This window comes from Lissotriton vulgaris, chromosome 2_1 (assembly GCF_964263255.1).
Source record: "Lissotriton vulgaris chromosome 2_1, aLisVul1.2, whole genome shotgun sequence".
NCBI classification, from domain to species: Eukaryota; Metazoa; Chordata; class Amphibia; order Caudata; family Salamandridae; genus Lissotriton; species Lissotriton vulgaris.
Genome location: NC_141687.1, coordinates 1120727148 through 1120748955, shown reverse-complemented (window position 1 = coordinate 1120748955; position 21808 = coordinate 1120727148).

Here is a 21808-nt window from a genome sequence, read left to right as displayed (position 1 = left end):
TCGGCCCGGCTTTCTTGAATCCTGATGGTGCAGTGAGCAAGGGACTCACATCTGAGCAAACCCTTCCACGCTTATGGTGGACAAAACGATTCAGAAAAAGGGGGTGGTGATGGACAGAGTATCTGAATTAAACAGAACACTCCTACCCAGTCAACAGATCAGGGCTTGGTCCATCACCGTTTTTTAGCTCACTGCACCATCCCAGCTCAGAACCTGGCTACATGCAAATTAGTCTGTCCCTGGCCCAGTGCATCATGGGAACAGGGCAGGCCAAACTACCAAGCCAATTCTTTTACTGGAAAGAAAACAAGCTTCCGGGGACCGGTTTCTGGCATTACAGCCGTCTTCGGCCCGGCTTGCTTGAATCCTGATGGGCTTGCTTGAATCCTGATGGTGCAGTGAGCAAGGGACTCACGTCTAAGCATTCCCTTCCACGCTTATGGTGGACAAAACGGTTCAGAAAAAGGGGGTGGTGATGGACAGAGTATCTGAATTAAACAGAACACTCCTTCCCAGTCAACAGATCAGGGCTTGATCCATCACCGTTTTTTAGCTCACTGCACCATCCCAGCTCAGATCCTGGCTACATGCAAATTAGTCTGTCCCTGGCCCAGTGCATCATGGGAACAGGGCAGACCAAACTACCAAGCCAATTCTTTTACTGGAAAGAAAACAAGCTTCCGGGGACCGGTTTCTGGCATTACAGCCGTCTTCGGCCCGGCTTGCTTGAATCCTGATGGTGCAGTGAGCAAGGGACTCACATCTGAGCAAACCCTTCCACGCTTATGGTGGACAAAACGATTCAGAAAAAGGGGGTGGTGATGGACAGAGTATCTGAATTAAACAGAACACTCCTACCCAGTCAACAGATCAGGGCTTGATCCATCACCGTTTTTTAGCTCACTGCACCATCCCAGCTCAGAACCTGGCTACATGCAAATTAGTCTGTCCCTGGCCCAGTGCATCATGGGAACAGGGCAGACCAAACTACCAAGCCAATTCTTTTACTGGAAAGGAAACAAGCTTCTGGGGACAGGTTTCTGGCTTTACAGCCGTCTTCGGCCTGGCTTTCTTGAATCCTGATGGTGCAGTGAGCAAGGGACTCACATCTGAGCATACCCTTCCACGCTTATGGTGGACAAAACGATTCAGAAAAAGGGGGTGGTGATGGACAGAGTATCTGAATTAAACAGAACACTCCTACCCAGTCAACAGATCAGGGCTTGATCCATCACCGTTTTTTAGCTCACTGCACCATCCTAGCTGTGAACCTGGCTACATGCAAATTAGTCTATCCCTGGCCCAGTGCATCATGGGAACAGGGCAGACCAAACTACCAAGCCAATTCTTTTACTGGAAAGAAAACAAGCTTCCGGGGACCAGTTTCTGGCATTACAGCTGTCTTCGGCCCGGCTTGCTTGAATCCTGATGGTGGCGTGAGCAAGGGACTCACGTCTAAGCATACCCTTCCACGCTTATGGTGGACAAAACATTCAGAAAAAGGGGGTGGTGATGGACAGAGTATCTGAATTAAACAGAACACTCCTTCCCAGTCAACAGATCAGGGCTTGATCCATCACCGTTTTTTAGCTCACTGCACCATCCCAGCTCAGAACCTGGCTACATGCAATTTAGTCTGTCCCTGGCCCAGTGCATCATGGGAACAGGGCAGACCAAACTACCAAGCCAATTCTTTTACTGGAAAGAAAACAAGCTTCCGGGGACCGGTTTCTGGCATTACAGCCGTCTTCGGCCCGGCTTGCTTGAATCCTGAAGGTGCAGTGAGCAAGTGACTCACATCTGAGCAAACCCTTCCACGCTTATGGTGGACAAAACGATTCAGAAAAAGGGGGTGGTGATGGACAGAGTATCTGAATTAAACAGAACACTCCTACCCAGTCAACAGATCAGGGCTTGGTCCATCACCGTTTTTTTAGCTCACTGCACCATCCCAGCTCAGAACCTGGCTACATGCAAATTAGTCTGTCCCTGGCCCAGTGCATCATGGGAACAGGGCAGGCCAAACTACCAAGCCAATTCTTTTACTGGAAAGAAAACAAGCTTCCGGGGACCGGTTTCTGGCATTACAGCCGTCTTTGGCCCGGCTCGCTTGAATCCTGATGGTGCAGTGAGCAAGGGACTCACATCTGAGCATACCCTTCCACGCTTATTGGAGTTCTGGACTTCTTGGTTCCGTCCAGAGGTGTCAGGGATAACACCCGAAGACCCCGGAGTTCTACCTGTCTCGGTGCACAAATAAACAGAAACACGGGCTTCTCGATGGTGGCGTCAAAGACCAAAGGTTTGTTACTGCAGGGACACAGAAGTCACAGAAACTACACACGGGCAGAATCTAGGAGCCTGTTCGATTTGTACAAAAAGGGTTGCTCCTTATATACGGAATATTGGGCTTCGGGCAAATTCTTTACATGTTAGTACATTCCTAAACCTTTGTGTCCTAAACAATAAATATTTGGCGTTGCACAGGAATCGTCAACAATATCTGATGTCAAAACATTACGAACGAGGGGTTCCCACTGTTCCATCATAATCCCATGTCAACTTTTCATTCAAGACCCGGACCGCCTCATCGTAAATTTCGTTACCTCCCCCTAATAAAGGCCCAGAAGGAAAGGAGCAGAGCCAGGTGCAAAAGATAGAAAAGCAGGATAAGAGATGTTTGTGGGTCGTAAATGGGCAAGGCTACCAGCTTCGGCCGCCTAATCATGATCAGGCCAACGAACAACGAGAACCAGTATAGCAGGACTGGCCTCGGGCGGAGGAGGCAGTTTCTGTCGAGTCATGCAGCCATGGCGTGTTCTGTTCTAAGGTGCACGTGTCACTAGCAAGGTGAATCTCCGGCTAAAGCTTACGTGTCCTTAGGTGAAAGGGGTCACTGCGTGTCCATTGTCTACGTGAGGGCAAGAAACACAAAATGGCTTCCGTGATCTAAGATGGATGCCATGGGTAGATCAGAAATGTGCTCGTTACAGGAGTGCTCTTGCTCGTAGCATAGCGAAAACACCAGGATATGCTAAATGGATCATTTGCGGTTCACTGATACCAAAATTATGTATTTACGACAATGTTGAAAACACGGATTCAAATTGTCACGGAACCTCAGCCCCTCCTTTTGCCCTAACGTAGGCAATTACTCTATGTCCGAGTCTATCTCTATGCTCATCAGGTCAGTGACATGTTGTTGCATCATCATTCTTTCTCGCGCCTTTTCTCCAAACGCAGGTGGTTTTCTGAAACATGTTGCAGCACAGAGACTACACAAAGCGGGACCACACTGGATAATCAGGCAGCATGACAATAGAAATACTAGGATGACACCAATGACCATCAGAACCTTCCATCCCCACGCTGATATCAGAGTCCAAAACCACTCCATGAAGGACCAGTTTCCCTTGTCTACGTGTATAGAGTCGGAAATTTTGTGTAGCTTAGAGATCGCCTCATAGACAGTTGGAGCATTATTGGGAATAAAAACACAGCAGCTCGATTGGATCATTCTACATACCCCACCTCGATCTGCAAGTATTACGTCTAGAACCATCCGGTTCTGCAACGTCATGGGTCGATCCGCCTGAAGCTCAGCTGTTAAGTTACTAAGGGCACCAGCAGTTTCTGTAATAGTAGATTCAACTACCCGTGTTAGCTGACGTAGATTTCTACTATTGGCCTTAGGCCCCCAAAATGGAAGGAAACCTTTGAAGAAGTCTCCAGCTTCCTGACCAGCGGTATCTTCCTTGCTGAAAACACCTCTTGCTACTCTAGTCTTGTGATAATCTGAAGAAGCAGTGTATGTTGGAGGCAACAATCGAGCAATATAACATGAACCTGAAAAGTCAGCAGGCAGCCATGTATATGCTCTGTCTTGACAGATGAAGTAGGTACCCCTAGCAGTGAGGAAGGCAGGGGAAGAGTTAGACGGAAACACGTAAGTCTCAACGCACTCACTCCTCCCTAGCTGAGCTCTCGGATTTCTCCCATTTCCTTGCAAACAGACCTGACCTCGGTGAGGCACGACCCAGACTGGAGTTGAGCTTTTACGCTTGCTTTCTCCCAAACTAAGGCGATACTCTGTAGAGTTCCAACTCAAATATACCCGTAATTCATCTCTAGGGTAAGATGGAGTATTATTGACTTCTTTAATCATGTCAATAATTCCCTGGACTAAAGCTTTGTTGGCTGAGTTGTATTTAGTGGAACGTGGTGGACGCGGAGGATAGGTCTCAAGGGCATAGGCAAAAAATGGTCTGAAAGGCCTGAAATGATCCATTATAGCTAAAAGGCAAGACTAGATAGGGAATGCCTTTATCCATAGTGTGGGGTATCAAGCCACACACCCAGCAGTCTGTAGTGTTAACCACCAGTTGGTGTTGATGCAAGAGCTGTACAAAAGTGTTATTAATAAATTCTGAGCGTCGAGCTTGCTCATGTTCAGGAAACGAGTGAAAAGAATGCATAGAAGAAACAGTAGAAGTAGCAGGATCAAGGGGAGGTACTGTAGTTACCGGCATAAAAATCAAATGCACACCAAAGACGATTCCACCCACCAACATTATTAAAACAATCAAAAACGTAACGGCACATTGCATTAGAAAGCATTTGCTGTGAAGAATTCTGTACAGTCTATTTCTGCGAACATAAATTACATTTTCTCGTTGCAGCTCAGGAAGCTCCATCTTCTACAATCCGCTCGCGACCACTGATGATGTGTACGTAGATGAAAATGCCTCTATCAGCCCTGGGAGTTCCCAGAACTAACAGAAAGAACAACCTTGTGTCTGACCCCCGCAGATTCAACTAGGCACACAGCCACGACCCTACGGCTACCCAGACGGCAAGGCAATTTTTAAAACAACAAAACAATACAAAGTATTAGCACACTTCCTGGCTGGAGGCAATGTACGGTATTAAAATTCAAATGTGAAAAATAGGCAGTTTCCTGCTTTATTTGTCCATATTGCGAGATCGTAAATTGTATCTCAGTTTTGCAGGAACTGTTTGATCTGGAAACAGTGTATTTTCAGCAGACGTTGCAATGTTCAGGTTCGCAGATGGCAAATGTTCTTTTGTTGCAAGTGTCAAATGTTCAGAGTTCAAAAGAGCAGTTTCAGAAGGAGAGTCAGAGTTCGATGTGTCAGTGATTAGTTCTGCATCGCTGAAAGGGATAAACCTGGGTATTTGTTCTGCTTCAGAGGCACCGATTCCCTTCTTCACCCAGTTATCGTAAGGAAGTGGCAGGGGCACACGTTTGACGTGTGTCGTGTGTATCCAGTTCTTTCGTCCAGCCACACGAATAGCAGTTCTCGTTGCTAGCAGCACCTGGTATGGGCCGACGAATCTGGGTTGAAGATTTTTCGTCCTTGCAAAATTTCGAATGACGACTTGATCTCCAGGTTTCAGCTGATGACCTGGACTCTCCGGTGGCTTTGGCAATGCATCAAAAACCTGTTAGTGAATAAGACTCAATTTAGCAGTCAAGTCGAAAAGGTAATCAATCAACATTGGATATTCCAGAGAACAGAATTCTTTTGGCCTTGGTACTCCCCAAACATTGGCGGGACGACCAAAAACTATTTCGTATGGACTAAGCCCTACTCTAGAATGTACAGTCGCTCTCGTTGATAACAAGGCCAAGGGTAGTGCATCTGGCCAGGACAAACCCGTGGATGCCTGTATTTTAGCAAGTTTCAGCTTGAGGGTGCCATTGTAACCCTCAACTAAACCAGCAGACTGGGGATGGTTCGCACTGTGGAACTTTTGTTTAATTCCTAAACCGGCACACACACTCTGCATAACTTTCCCTACAAACTCACTTCCGTTATCTGACCATACAATCCGTGGCATGCCATATCTAGGGAAGTATTCTTTGAGAAGGATTTTGGCAGTGGACAAGGCAGTATTGTCCTTCAGTGGATATGCTTCGATCCATCTGGAAAAAGCACAAACTACCACTAGGACGTATTTTAGATTGTTGCAACGATCCATGTAAATGAAGTCTAACTGAATCACTTCAAAGGGACAGGAAGGAAGAGCGAAATGACCAGCGGGTGTGGGGATTCCCTTGCCAGGATTATGCATCAGGCATACCATGCAATTTCTCACCACTCTCTCTGCACATTTACTAATCCCATCATTCTTCCAGACTGGAGCCAACATCTTACAAATCCCTTTAGAACTAATATGCGCTGCTCCATGCGCCATCGTCACAACTGCAAGCACATACGCATCAGGCAACATCCAATGCTGTTGTTCCGACAAATCAATCCAACACCCACTCGAGTCCAATTTACCCGTACTCTCTTTCCATGCAAGCTTTTCCTCCTCAGTCGCCTCCTTCTGAATTTCTTTCACGCTTTCCACTGTGTCCTCACACGTTCCAGACTCAGAAATCCATCTTGCAGACGTAGCAACATACATTCTACTCATCATATTTCTAGCTGTCTGTTTAGCAGTCTCATCAGCAAAAGCATTCCCACGACCAACATCATCCGTAATTGCTTTATGAGCGCTGCACTTCACAATCGCAACTTCAGTCGGCAAGGTTAGAGATTCCAACAGGTCGTTAACTAGCTGACCATGTTGAATCTTAGTCCCATGGGACGTAATGAAACCTCTCTCTTTCCACAAACGGCCAAAACTATGGGCCACGCCGAACGCGTACTGACTATCTGTGAACACATTCACTCTCTTTCCCTTAGCTAAAACACACGCTCTCGTTAGCGCAATTAATTCTGCAGCTTGGGCAAAATTCTGACTCACTCTTGCAGTCTCCACAACCGTACTCAAAGTCGTTACTGCATAGGCAGCAGTCACATCACCATTCTCCAACTTAAAGCAAGACCCATCAACATACAACGTGCCATCTGGATCTGACAACGGAGTATCTTTAAGATCAATTCGTCCTTTTGTTTCTTCCTCAGTTCTGAAGCAACAGTCATGTGGTTCCGAATCGCTCGACTCTTGACTAGTCGGCAACAATGTTGCTGGATTCAATACATTGCATCTTTTGATCTGAATATGACTCGCTAGTAGTGTCAGCTCGTAGCCAGATAATCTAGCACTGGTAAGATGTTGCGTCTTGGTTCGGTTCATGAGTTTGTCCACAGCATGAGGAACCATGACCACTAGCATGTTATTCATCGCCAAACCAGCAGATTGTCGAATGGAAGCCGCAGCTGCCGCTGTAGCTCTCAAACAACTAGGCAACGCTCTAGCTACCGGATCTAATGTTGATGAAAAATACGCACAAGGGCGTTGTTTATCACCAAATCTCTGTGTCAGAACACTCAACGCACAACCTTCTCTCTCGTGAACATAGAGCGTGAATGGCTTACTGTAGTCAGGTGTACCCAACACAGGAGCTGAACACAGTGCATTTCGTAACTCAGAAAAAACTCTCCTCACATTCAGCAGACCATGGCACCGGACTCGGAACATTTTTCCCAGTCAAAGCTACCAACGGTTTTGCTAAAAGAGAAAAATTTGGGATCCACTGCCTACAGTATGAGGTAATGCCTAAAAAGGCACGTACTTCTCTCTGTGTGCTAGGAACATTCATCTGTGTAATTGCTTTTATTCTCTCTGGGGTCAACTTTCTTTCCTCCTTTGACAAGAGATGACCTGGGTAGGTCACTTCTTGGCAACAGTATTGCATTTTCGAAGGTGACACCTTGTGATTCAAATTAGATAAATGATGCAATAAGGAAATTGTAGATGCTTTGCAAGTTTCCTTGTCATTGGCAGCCACTAGAAGATCATCTACATACTGCACTAAAGCAGAACCAGGAGGAAGTACAAAGGAATCTAACTGACTTTTTAATGCCTGACTGTAAATGGACGGACTCTCACAATACCCTTGTGGAGCACGTTTAAACCTGAAGCTTCGACCTCCTAAAGTGAAGCCGAAAATATCTCTGCTTTCCTCGGCTATCGGAATGCTGAAAAAGGCATTCTTCAAGTCGATAACTGAAAACCATGTGGCTGTTGCAGGAATCAACGTTAACAATGCAGTTATGTCTGGAACCACAGGAAACTGTGGAATCACAATTTTGTTAACCTCCCTAAGATCTATTACAAATCTATATACTGGAGGCTTTGAAGGATCTGTACGTTTCAGAATTGGCAAGACAGGACTGTTACAGACATTTCCTCTAGTTTCTTCTACTACACCTTTTTCGATCAAATCTTGCACAATTAATAAAAGTGCTCGTTCACCTTCACTAGAAATTCTGTATTGTGGAATTCGGGGAAATTTTACATTTGCTTTCAAAGTGACTACATATGGTGGAATTTCTAAAAGACCTACATCATTAGGACCAGTCGCCCAAAGAGTATCAGGGAGAGAACGCAGCTCTGGTGGGAGCGCATCCATCGACAAGTACATCGGAGAGGTGATTCTTTTACCCAACGTAAGCTGTACTCCTTCCGGAGAACAGTACAATGTCGCATATAGTCGTTTTAACAAGTCTAAACCAAGCAGATTTTCATTACAACCAGTCGTCAAAATCAAGGGTGCTTTCAATTGACGGGGTCCAACAGAAATAGACAAAGGACCAGATACGGGGTTGTAAACAGGGGCACCTGAAAAACCTACAGAAACATTTGTTAAGCCAGACAAAGGTGCGCCAGGGAGTTTCTCATGTATGATAGAACTTTTTGCTGCACCAGTATCCAACAGAAACGGTTCGACTACACCTGATGTTGCTACTGCGACATAAGGCCCACTCTGATCTACTGGAACTGATACTACTCCCTCTCTTTGTCCTTGGCTGTCCTAGTACTCACTTTGCTGAAATCCTTCACCAGTCTCACAATAGTCTTCAACATGATACTGCTGAGATCTATTTTGTTGAGCAGACTGTCCATTTCGCTGATCAAAATGATTAGAAGGGCGATCATTCGTTTGTGGAGGCATAGCACCTCGTCCTCGACCCCTAGAATTTTGCACAAAACCACCACGACCTCTCTGAGCTGCTGCAGTGTTATTCTGTGCTAAAACAGGACACTCATTTTTATAATGACCTTCTTTCTTACAATATGCACATTGATTCCATTGGTATTGCGGTCTCTGAGAACCATAATCTGTCCTTTGATATGACCCTTGCTGCGTATTAGTCTGATTCGTGCGAGGCGGATATGCTTGCTGTAAAAGAACTTTAGTTTTTAAATCTTTCGTCTTCTTCTCTGACTTTTCCTTCTCCTCTTTATCCCTATTTTCATAATATTGGGCAGTCGCAAGTATTTGCGCAGTCGTAGAGACAGCCCACGCACTCTCGGAATCTTTCAATTTATTACTAAGCTCTGGCAACAAATAGTGTACAAATTTATCAACGAATAGTCTCTGTCCTCCTTCTGTGCTCATTTCCTGACCACTATGATCCACGAAAGTCTCTTCGAACCTTGTGAAAAAGTCGGAAACACTTTCATCCTTCTTTTGCCTGCATGCGGACAACTTGTCCCAGTTAACGCGCAATGCTGGCATCAGAGTCTTCATTAAGTCAATTATTCTACCGGGTAAATTAGCAATTAGAGGTTCGGGTTTGGAACCACCTATTTGCTGACCATCCGCTGCAATTATAGCTGCCCAATCACCACCTAGAGCAACTGGATGATTCTCTTTACGAATTTTAGCCCAAATTGGTTGCGGAACTACATTCCCAAATAACATGTCAATGTCCGCTAGATTCATCACACAAGCTTCAACTGTCTGTGCTAACTCCTTGTAATATCCGGCTGGATTCTTACGTGGATCGGGCAATGCTTGTTTCACCGCTAACACTTCTGCTCGCTTCCACGGAATGTGTATCCACACTCTCTGGAATTGGGCCGGAGCAGAAGCAATACCACGAACTGCATCAGCTTGCACAGCTTCGCGCCAAATTGGAGGAACCTCCCTCATTGGATATTGACGATTCTGCTTAGTACTACGTTTCTCTAACTCCCTCGGTGAACGAAGGGATGGATCATTCCTATAACTTAAAATCAGTTCCATTGCTTCTTTTATATTCTGACCAACTATCATACCTGCAGCAAATTCTTTCTGAACATTAATTAATTCTTCTAAATTTGGCTCAGAGTCATCTTCTTCCAATTCCTCACGCAAAAGGGAGCACATTTCATCGAACACATATCTTTGTGTTGGTTCATTCCATTGCATAAATGTATCTAATACATCTCTAGTACTATATCTTCCACTTTTCGAAATCCATCTAAGAGCTGTGGAATCTAATATTCCCCGTTCTTCAGTACTGGGAAGCTGACTACGTCTCTGCACAGAGTCAGAGGTAGGAGTCTTAATCTGAGTTTTATAGAAGGGAGATAGAATATTAGAGACAGAATCAGTGATTCTCCGACGAACAGAAAGTGGAGTCATAATACTAGCAGAAGCAGAGAATAAAGTAGCAGTTGGGACAGATAGAACAGGAACAGTTGGAGTAGCAGGCAGAGTAGCCTGTGAACTAGCAGGTGTAAGTGATACAGGTATAGGTAGAGAAGCCGGCAACCCTGGAAGAGGGGGTGCCGAAGGAACATTAACATTGACCACAGGAGGTACAGGAGCTTGATTCTGGGGAACAGGAGCAGGAATACCAGGCTGTCCAGCAACCGGTAAAGGTGGAGCCGTAGCACCTTGTGCATACGGTGGGGGTGACCGTAACAGGTAAGACAACAGAGGATCATTTTCGGGGTCCTCTACTATCTTAGCTGTACTCGATGGCAAGGCAGGATAGCACATGTCTATCGCTAAATTATGCTCTCTGTTGGCCACCTCCATTGCTTTCTCAGACTCGTTGAGTTGCAGCTGCTTGGCAGACTGTTCTAAAGTCAACTCTTGCTCTTTCTGTTCTTTCTTCAACTTTTTAATTTCTCTCTGTTTAGATTCTTTTCGCCAATAACGAAGAGAATCAAACATTGCCGGCTGGGCTTTCTTCTTGAACAATTTTGTTTCTAAATTATCAATAACTTGGGGTTCAAAACTACCATGCAGTGGCCAACTAAGGACACCATCTTTCTCCGTATATCGGACCCACACCTCATTATAAGATATAGGACCCACTCCAAACTTACAATACAGATCATAAAGAGGAGTTCCAATCGGAGGAACCAGACATGAATCCTCCAACCGGGAATCACTGTTGCAACCAAAACACGACAACATACAATTTTTCCGACTTACCATTTTATAACCCGGAACACAGAACAGACAAAAACACGAACAAGGGTGCGCACTCGAACCAAGAACTTAGGCCTACCAAAGCAAACAAATGTATCGATACCCAAAACTAAACCAAATGATTATCGTAACTAGAACAACCAGTGATAATCTTACGAAACCAAACCAAACCAAGAACTAAAAGGATTTTATCCAAACAGGAACAACCCTTACAAAATAACCAGCTAGCAACCACTTAATACTTAACTGAGGCACTGAAGACGTCACCAAGGAGAAACCCGTCTTGTCTCGCCGTACTAAGGACTGCACCTCGGGTCCAAGACAGGGCGACGGTCAAGGCAACGGATCACTGCAGCCGTCCGAACGGGAACCCTCGTGGAAGAGAACGTCGGGCCACTTTTACGATATGCCGGGATCGATGAAGTGGGGCGCCTCCCTCAGGAATCTTCACACGAAGCTTCTCGAACTCTTCAGGCTTTTGGACCGGTACCGAATGACGTCGCCCTATGTTGGGCGCCAATTGGAGTTCTGGACTTTTTGGTTCCGTCCAGAGGTGTCAGGGATAACACCCGAAGACCCCGGAGTTCTACCTGTCTCGGTGCACAAATAAACAGAAACACGTCCTTCTCGATGGTGGCGTCAAAGACCAAAGGTTTATTACTGCAGGGACACAGAAGTCACAGAAACTACACACGGGCAGAATCTAGGAGCCTGTTCGATTTGTACAAAAAGGGTTGCTCCTTATATACGGAATATTGGGCTTCGGGCAAATTCTTTACATGTTAGTACATTCCTAAACCTTTGTGTCCTAAACAATAAATATTTGGCGTTGCACAGGAATCGTCAACAAAATCTGATGTCAAAACATTACGAACGAGGGGTTCCCACTGTTCCATCATAATCCCATGTCAACTTTTCATTCAAGACCCGGACCGCCTCATCGTAAATTTCGTTACCTCCCCCTAATAAAGGCCCAGAAGGAATGGAGCAGAGCCAGGTGCAAAAGATAGAAAAGCAGGATAAGAGATGTTTGTGGGTCGTAAATGGGCAAGGCTACCAGCTTCGGCCGCCTAATCATGATCAGGCCAACGAACAACGAGAACCAGTATAGCAGGACTGGCCTCGGGCGTAGGAGGCAGTTTCTGTCGAGTCATGCAGCCATGGCGTGTTCTGTTCTAAGGTGCACGTGTCACTAGCAAGGTGAATCTCGGGCTAAAGCTTACGTGTCCTTAGGTGAAAGGGGTCACTGCGTGTCCATTGTCTACGTGAGGGCAAGAAACACAAAATGGCTTCCGTGATCTAAGATGGATGCCATGGGTAGATCAGAAATGTGCTCGTAACAGGAGTGCTCTTGCTCGTAGCATAGCGAAAACACCAGGATATGCTAAATGGATCATTTGCGGTTCACTGATACCAAAATTATGTATTTACGACAAAGTTGAAAACACGGGTTCAAATTGTCACGGAACCTCATTATGGTGGACAGAACGATTCAGAAAAAGGGGGTGGTGATGGACAGAGTATCTGAATTAAACAGAACACTCCTACCCAGTCAACAGATCAGGGCTTGATCCATCACCTTTTTTCAGCTCACTGCACCATCCCAGCTCAGAACCTGGCTACATGCAAATTAGTCTGTCCCTGGCCCAGTGCATCATGGGAACAGGGCAGACCAAACTATCAAGCCAATTCTTTTACTGGAAAGAAAACAAGCTTCCAGGGACCGGTTTCTGGCATTACAGCCGTCTTCGGCCCGGCTTGCTTGAATCCAGATGGTGCAGTGAGCAAGGGACTCACATCTGAGCATACCCTTCCACGCTTATGGTGGACAGAACGATTCAGAAAACGGGGGTGGTGATGGACAGAGTATCTGAATTAAACAGAACACTCCTACCCAGTCAACAGATCAGGGCTTGATCCATCACCGTTTTTTAGCTCACTGCACCATCCTAGCTCAGAACCTGGCTACATGCAAATTAGTCTGTCCCTGGCCCAGTGCATCATGGAAACAGGGCAGACCAAACTACCTAGCCAATTCTTTTACTGGAAAGGAAACAAGCTTTCGGGGACCGGTTTCTGGCATTACAGCCGTATTCGGCCCGGCTTGCTTGAATCCTGATGTACCTGGTCTGTTATGGACACTGCCCTGTTGCTGTTAGGATGCTGCATTGTGCCCTCTCATGTGCTGCCTCTGATGTACCTGCTCTGTGCCTTGCCATGGACTGTTGATGCACTTAGCCCCTCTCATGTGCTGCCTCTGATGTACCTGCTCTGTGCCTTGCCATGGACTGTTGATGCACTTAGCCCCTCTCATGTGCTGCCTCTGATGTACCTGATTCAGAAAAAGGGGGTGGTGATGGACAGAGTATCTGAATTAAACAGAACACTCCTACCCAGTCAACAGATCAGGGCTTGCTCCATCACCGTTTTTTAGCTCACTGCTCCATCCCAGCTCAGAACCTGGCTACATGGAAATTAGTCTGTCCCTGGCCCAGTGCATCATGGGAACAGGGCAGACCAAACTACCAAGCCAATTCTTTTACTGGAAAGGAAACAAGCTTCCGGGGACCGGTTTCTGGCATTACAGCCGTCTTCGGCCCGGCTTGCTTGAATCCTGATGGTGCAGTGAGCAAGGGACTCACATCTGAGCATACCCTTCCACGCTTATGGTGGACAAAACGATTCAGAAAAAGGGGGTGGTGATGGACAGAGTATCTGAATTAAACAGAACACTCCTACCCAGTCAACAGATCAGGGCTTGATCCATCACCGTTTTTTAGCTCACTGCACCATCCCAGCTCAGAACCTGGCTACATGCAAATTAGTCTGTCCCTGGCCCAGTGCATCATGGGAACAGGGCAGACCAAACTACCAAGCCAATTCTTTTACTGGAAAGAAAACAAGCTTCCAGGGACCGGTTTCTGGCATTACAGCCGTCTTCGGCCCGTCTTGCTTGAATCCTGATGGGCTTGCTTGAATCCTGATGGTGCAGTGAGCAAGGGACTCACATCTGAGCAAACCCTTCCACGCTTATGGTGGACAAAACGATTCAGAAAAAGGGGGTGGTGATGGACAGAGTATCTGAATTAAACAGAACACTCCTACCCAGTCAACAGATCAGGGCTTGATCCATCACCGTTTTTTAGCTCACTGCACCATCCTAGCTCAGAACCTGGCTACATGCAAATTAGTCTGTCCCTGGCCCAGTGCATCATGGGAACGGTGCAGACCAAACTATCAAGCCAATTCTTTTACTGGAAAGAAAACAAGCTTCCGGGGACCGGTTTCTGGCATTACAGCCGTCTTCGGCCCGGCTTGCTTGAATCCTGATGGTGCAGTGAGCAAGGGACTCACGTCTGAGCATACCCTTCCACGCTTATGGTGGACAAAACGATTCAGAAAAAGGGGGTGGTGATGGACAGAGTATCTGAATTAAACAGAACACTCCTACCCAGTCAACAGATCAGGGCTTGATCCATCACCGTTTTTTAGCTCACTGCACCATCCTAGCTGTGAACCTGGCTACATGCAAATTAGTCTGTCCCTGGCCCAGTGCATCATGGGAACAGAGCAGACCAAACTACCAAGCCAATTCTTTTACTGGAAAGAAAACAAGCTTCCGGGGACCGGTTTCTGGCATTACAGCCGTCTTCGGCCCGGCTTGCTTGAATCCTGATGGTGCAGTGAGCAAGGGACTCACGTCTAAGCATACCCTTCCACGCTTATGGTGGACAAAACGATTCAGAAAAATGGGGTGGTGATGGACAGAGTATCTGAATTAAACAGAACACTCCTTCCCAGTCAACAGATCAGGGCTTGATCCATCACCGTTTTTTAGCTCACTGCACCATCCCAGCTCAGAACCTGGCTACATGCAATTTAGTCTGTCCCTGGCCCAGTGCATCATGGGAACAGGGCAGACCAAACTACCCAGCCAATTCTTTTACTGGAAAGAAAACAAGCTTCCGGGGACCGGTTTCTGGCATTACAGCCGTCTTCGGCCTGGCTTGCTTGAATCCTGATGGTGCAGTGAGCAAGGGACTCACATCTGAGCAAACCCTTCCACGCTTATGGTGGACAAAACGATTCAGAAAAAGGGGTGGTGATGGACAGAGTATCTGAATTAAACAGAACACTCCTTCCCAATCAACAGATCAGGTCTTGATCCATCACCGTTTTTTAGCTCACTGCACCATCCCAGCTCAGAACATGGCTACATGCAAATTAGTCTGTCCCTGGCTGTTATGGCAGAGTTTTTGGCTTTATTTAGCAGTGATATAGATCATTATTCTTGCTCGCATCTAGTATAGGTATTCTTAGCCTGTGTTGGCCCTTTTAAGCCCTTTTTCCAGACCTAGAAGAGGATAGCTGCTTAATGTGCCTTTATTCTTGACTTTAACCTGTCTATTGCCTATTGGCTTTGACATATTAGACATATTGGTATGGTTTATGTAGGTATTCTGACAGAGCTAAGGAGCATTTCACCCCTTTTCAGGCCTAAAGCTAGAGAGACTCCATCTTGATGGAAGCAGAGAGGCTTTTTAGGGCAAAAGCAATGTTTATAGTTATAACTGTTGTTCGCCCTAAGCGGACCGGAGAGAACCGGCCAGAGCTGAATCTAATCAGGAATTGTTCCCGGGCTCAGGTCTCTAGACGAAACAAGCAGACTGGTCACTGTGGGAGCGTCTAGCGCAAGGAGCCTGGTGCATGGGATTGGTGGGAAGAAGCTGCTGGCTGGAACTTTCCATGAGGAAACAGCATTCTATATTTGTGAAGTGCAGAGGCGGAGTCAGTCAGTCAAGCAGAGAGGAGTCGAGGAGAGAGTCAAGCAGGAAGCAGTCGAGGAGAGAGTCCAGCAGTGGAGTGGAGTTGGCAGAGAGAGAGAGAGGGTTCAATCTGGAGAAGAGCTGAGTTGAATAGTGAGCTGGAACTGAAGGAAGCAGTCAGAAGCAGTTGCTTATCAGGAGGAGGTGTGAATAGCTGGAGTCTGAAGTAATGCCTTTTAGAAGAGATAGAGGAGAGCTCGTGGATTAACCTATGGGAGCAGATGGAATTGGACATTGGCGCAGAGACAGAGTGAATAAGATAGTGGAATGAACGGTGATCAGAGCGGCAGGAACCATTAAGATTGAAGACGGAAGGTGAAGAGACAGTTCGTGTGGGGGAGAGGAGTCCAGAGACAGAGTGATCAGCGCAGAGGTGTACCCAAGAGTGCAGGAGAGAGAGAGAGCATGAGATGAGCCAAGGCACAGACGAGAGAGGAACCCAGATGACAGCTAGAACAAGACTTCACACTAATCAGGTGATATTGTTTTCATCACATTAGCTACATTTACACTTTATGTCTAATCTTTTCCCTTTTAGCGGAGTGTTCCTGTTATGTGTAATCCTTCTCTTTCAAGCGGTGTGTTCTACCTATAGCCTTTGTTAGATTTGCATAAATGTTTATATTACCATAATAAAAAGATCCCCAGTTTATAACAAACTGGTGTGTAGCCCCTATTCTTGTTCACTGAAGGTAAATGAAGCTTCTAGGTAATTGCCAGGCACGTGAATGGATGAGTAATCCCAATCAGGTAAGTGGTGATCACATAAATAGGGAGTGAGTGAACCTTTGATGCCAAGAGCAGAGAGTACACTATACAATCCGGACCCATATTCAAAGTTATTATTGTAGTTTCATCCCGAGTAGACAGCTGAGATAATATCCCAATATATATATATATATGTATAGGTGTTCATAGGAATGTGGTCGTCGTTGATATGCGGCGTTAATGAGAGCACTGGGTGGGAGACCAGTGTGTAAATCCACCAGATTGTGGCTTAAATAAGTGAGAGCGTCAGGAGGGACACTGACGTGTAGTTTCGCAGGATCGCGAACACTTTGGAAAAGGGAGCATTGGGTTCTGCAGGCCCGTGTGTAGACGCACCAGATTGTGTGTCAGATCTGCCCTAGGGTAGAACGGTCTGGGTCAGGGTGGCCGCGAGACCAACTGATGTGAATAAGTGTGGTGTAGGGTATGGATATCCCTAGTAATCAGTGAGTATTCTTAGTATCCCTATAGATTTAGTGGTGTTCTTAATAATATGAGCTTGTATATTGCGAGTTCCCTATCCTCAGGTAGGTACCAGGTGCCTGGATATAGAGGAGTCCTGAGGACGGAAGGTGAGTACGTTTTGGCTGGGTCACAGGGGCCCCTGGGGGCTGATCCCATCTAAACAGAAAATCCAGCCATTACATTTTGGCGTAGTCGGACAGTTTACGAACTCTGTGTGCCTGGCCATGTGTTCTGAGGGAATGCCCTGAACGCTAGTTCCATCTGGCGTAATGTTGCAGTTTATGTAGCCTGTTAGACCTATTGGCTTGAACAGTTGCAGCGTGAGGAGATTGTATTACATCATGGCATTTGGTTTATTCAGGGTGGAAGGAATGGTTTTCATCTTGGTGTTTAAACTGTCAGAGTTGAAGGATGGCATTACATGAGGAAGCCAGTTACATCTATGTGATGGTCCAATTGTATAAATGTGTGTAAAAAATGCTTTTAAATTGCCCATTCAATTGCTTGCTGCATCTGCTTATGCTGTGCAATGTGAAATGTGTTCATTGTTCTATGATCTGTGGAGTTCTGTGAATATAGCTCCTTGTAAATATGACTTGTGAATAGCGCCATATTATTGTGATTTGTGAGGTGCATGTTCTCATGTTGATCTATTGTGTTCCTTGTGCATTGCGCCTTGGAAATGTTGTTTGTGAAAGGCTTGTCTTGTAAATATGACTTGTGAATAGCGCCATATTTTTGTGACTTGTGAGGTACATGTTCTCATGTTGCTCTATTGGGTTCCTTGTGCATTGCGCCTTGGAAATGTTGTTTGTGAAAGGCTTGTCTTGTAAATATGGCTTGTGAATAGCGCCATGTGGTCATGGCTTGGACAGGGCATGTTATCATTACGTTTGGCAGGAGAGAGCTGGATCTTTCTCGGGTGCTTGGGGATAACGTTTTTGAAAATATGTGTGTGTCATTTGTAAACGTGAAGAAATGTGCTAATGATTTTCCCATGTATAAATGGACGTTGGGAAATGTTTCTATTTGAGCTGCCAAAGGGTTAATATCTTGAGTTGAGATGGCAGCCTTTATTTTTTACATGCTGTCAACATGCATGGTTATCTGACCTGACTATAAAAGTCAGTGAATTATTTTAAGGATTTTTGATGGTTTGATTTTGACTTTTTTTTTTGGTTCCTTGGTCTGCCTACGTGCTTTGTCAGTTTCTTGACGGAAAGGTAACATCTTGTGTTTTGAGAAGGGTTCTGTTCATTTCACATTCCTTTTGAAATGCGTCTACATATTTGTGTGGGTTCACCTTGGAACTGATGTGGTTATAAATCAACGTTACGGAGAAAGCTGTGTTCTTTTAAAATGAGTGAAATGTTAAAAAGATAGCCCGTTAGAGTGCACGCTACGAGCTGTTTTCATTAATAATTTCTGTGAGGGGTTTCCATCTAGACAGGAATGTGCTGGTTTGAAAATAATAAATCTTGCCCGACTGTGCATGGTAACATGTGCTTTTAATTAGTGACAGGCAATTATTTGCCTTTGAAATGAAAAATGTTAAAATGAAAATGTATGTTTTTATAAATGTGAACTTAAATACAATGTTGAAATGTATCTGCATTTTATGTTGTTTTACAAATTATTTCTCTTTGACAAATGGACCATGTTAATTCGTTTCTCAAATGCAACATGTATAATATTGTATGCCAAAGGTAGTTTCCCCTTTCTAAATAAGTGACGTCTTTTTAAAAAAAAAAAACTGGAGCTTTTTTAATTGGCAATGCACTGTAACGGAATTGTTTTTGTTAAATTCGAGCTTCTGTTAGTTACAAAATAAGGCATGTGAAATTTGTTTTTTGACCTTGGCAGACCAGCTGGTCTGTGCAGACGAGCTTTTTCATTCTGCAAGTTTCGATCACGTCCCAGTGTGTTATGATTGGCTACAGTTCAATTTTCTTCCGCGCACGGCTTGTTTATTTAAGGGCGGGGTGGCCTGGCTCTTCCCTTGGAGTTCGTTAGTTTGATGGGCCTGGGCGGACTTCTTTGACCACGGAAAATGGGAGGCTTGCAGTGCCCTGCTGATGCTGTCATCATTTGGCAGTATTACAATTTTTTTTTCACACTGTAGCATGGCTCTTGCCCTGAAGGGTGGTACTGGCTTAGTTAGGATTAGGGTATGTTAGGCCCTGTGCTAAATGTTATTAAAAGTTAAATTTTGAATGTTTTTAATTAATTAGGATATTTTCTTTTCAATAATGAAAGGCACCCGGGGTGCTTTTTAAATGGAAAATTTTATTTTACAAGAATAATGATACTTCTTCTCTTGTTTCTAGGATTGCTGCAGTTGGGGTGCGTGCGTGCGTCTGCCCACTCCCTTTATTTGTTTTAGCTTTTTATTTTCATGTTATTATTTTAGTTTATTGTTTTGGATGATGGAACCAGACCAGACCAGACCAGACCGGGTGATGGATGGCCGCATTGGAGGAAGTACCGAGGATGCAGGGTGGTGGCCTACACTGGAGAATTTGGACATTAAATAATCCCTTGGACAATCAGGCCCCACTTTTAAAGCAAAAAAACGTTGTCACCTATTATGACTAAGTTATTTAATTCCCTGGCCTGCAATTTTGACATCACTACAAGCAGGCCCCACTTTTAAAAAAAAATACATGTCACCTATTTAATTTCCTGGCCTGCAATTTTGACATCACTACAAGCAGGCCCCACTTTTAAAAAAAATATGTCACCTATTATAGTTTTTCCAAATGAAGGACTTTTTTCAATGATGGTGCGCACATGTGTTTCACCGTGCGATTTAAAATGTTTTTTGTTGTTTTAAGCTTGATGTTACATTAGCTATCTTATAGACATGGGGTATTTTTACTGTTCTTATATTTTCACCTTGATTGATCAATGGGTAGTTACCTTAAAATTTGGATTGTTTTGGGTAGAGTGTCTTTTAGTATGATTATGTATTAATGTTTGCCCAGACCTTGCAATTGTATTTCTCAGATTTCACTTTAAATTGACAAATGTCAGCAGGTAGGCCTCATTTAGGCCTATTGTTATTTTCATCTCACATATTAGCACCTACACCAATAGTTTCATGAGTCATCATTTAGCCTTAAGTTGTCCGAAGTAGGCCCATTTAGGCCCCTTGCTGTTTTCATTCAACACATAAGCCCCTACATCACTAGATTTCACTAGTTATCATTAGAAGTTGAGGCACATTTAGTTTGAGGATGCTTTGGTTAGTTTCTGTTGTTATCAGATCCAATCTCAGATATTTTCAGCATTCAAGTCAAAGGTGCTTTGATTTGTTTTTAGGTTTCTATTCCCTACAATTGAGTTTCAGGTGGAATTTTTTTTGAGTTGTCATTGTTTTTAGGGAGTTTTTTTTTAGGTTTTGATTTGTTGATAGATTGTGTTGATGTTTGTTTATCTAGATGTTATTGTTTGTCAGATGTTCGCAAGATAAGGATCTAAGGGTGGATGGCAGAGATATTTAGCAGTGATATAGATCTTAATCTTGCTCACATCTAGGATAGGTATTTTTAGCCTATGTTGGATAGATTATGTTGATGTTTGTTTAGATGGTTGTTGTTGTTTATAAGATGCTCGCAAGATAAGGATCTAGGGTGCAATGTTATGGCAGAGTTTTTGGCTTTATTTAGCAGTGATATAGATCATTATTCTTGCTCGCATCTAGTATAGGTATTCTTAGCCTGTGTTGGCCCTTTTAAGCCCTTTTTCCAGACCTAGAAGAGGATAGCTGCTTAATGTGCCTTTATTCTTGACTTTAACCTGTCTATTGCCTATTGGCTTTGACATATTAGACATATTGGTATGGTTTATGTAGGTATTCTGACAGAGCTAAGGAGCATTTAACCCCTTTTCAGGCCTAAAGCTAGAGAGACTCCATCTTGATGGAAGCAGAGAGGCTTTTTAGGGCAAAAGCAATGTTTATAGTTATAACTGTTGTTCGCCCTAAGCGGACCGGAGAGAACCGGCCAGAGCTGAATCTAATCAGGAATTGTTCCCGGGCTCAGGTCTCTAGACGAAACAAGCAGACTGGTCACTGTGGGAGCGTCTAGCGCAAGGAGCCTGGTGCATGGGATTGGTGGGAAGAAGCTGCTGGCTGGAACTTTCCATGAGGAAACAGCATTCTATATTTGTGAAGTGCAGAGGCGGAGTCAGTCAGTCAAGCAGAGAGGAGTCGAGGAGAGAGTCAAGCAGGAAGCAGTCGAGGAGAGAGTCCAGCAGTGGAGTGGAGTTGGCAGAGAGAGAGAGAGGGTTCAATCTGGAGAAGAGCTGAGTTGAATAGTGAGCTGGAACTGAAGGAAGCAGTCAGAAGCAGTTGCTTATCAGGAGGAGGTGTGAATAGCTGGAGTCTGAAGTAATGCCTTTTAGAAGAGATAGAGGAGAGCTCGTGGATTAACCTATGGGAGCAGATGGAATTGGACATTGGCGCAGAGACAGAGTGAATAAGATAGTGGAATGAACGGTGATCAGAGCGGCAGGAACCATTAAGATTGAAGACGGAAGGTGAAGAGACAGTTCGTGTGGG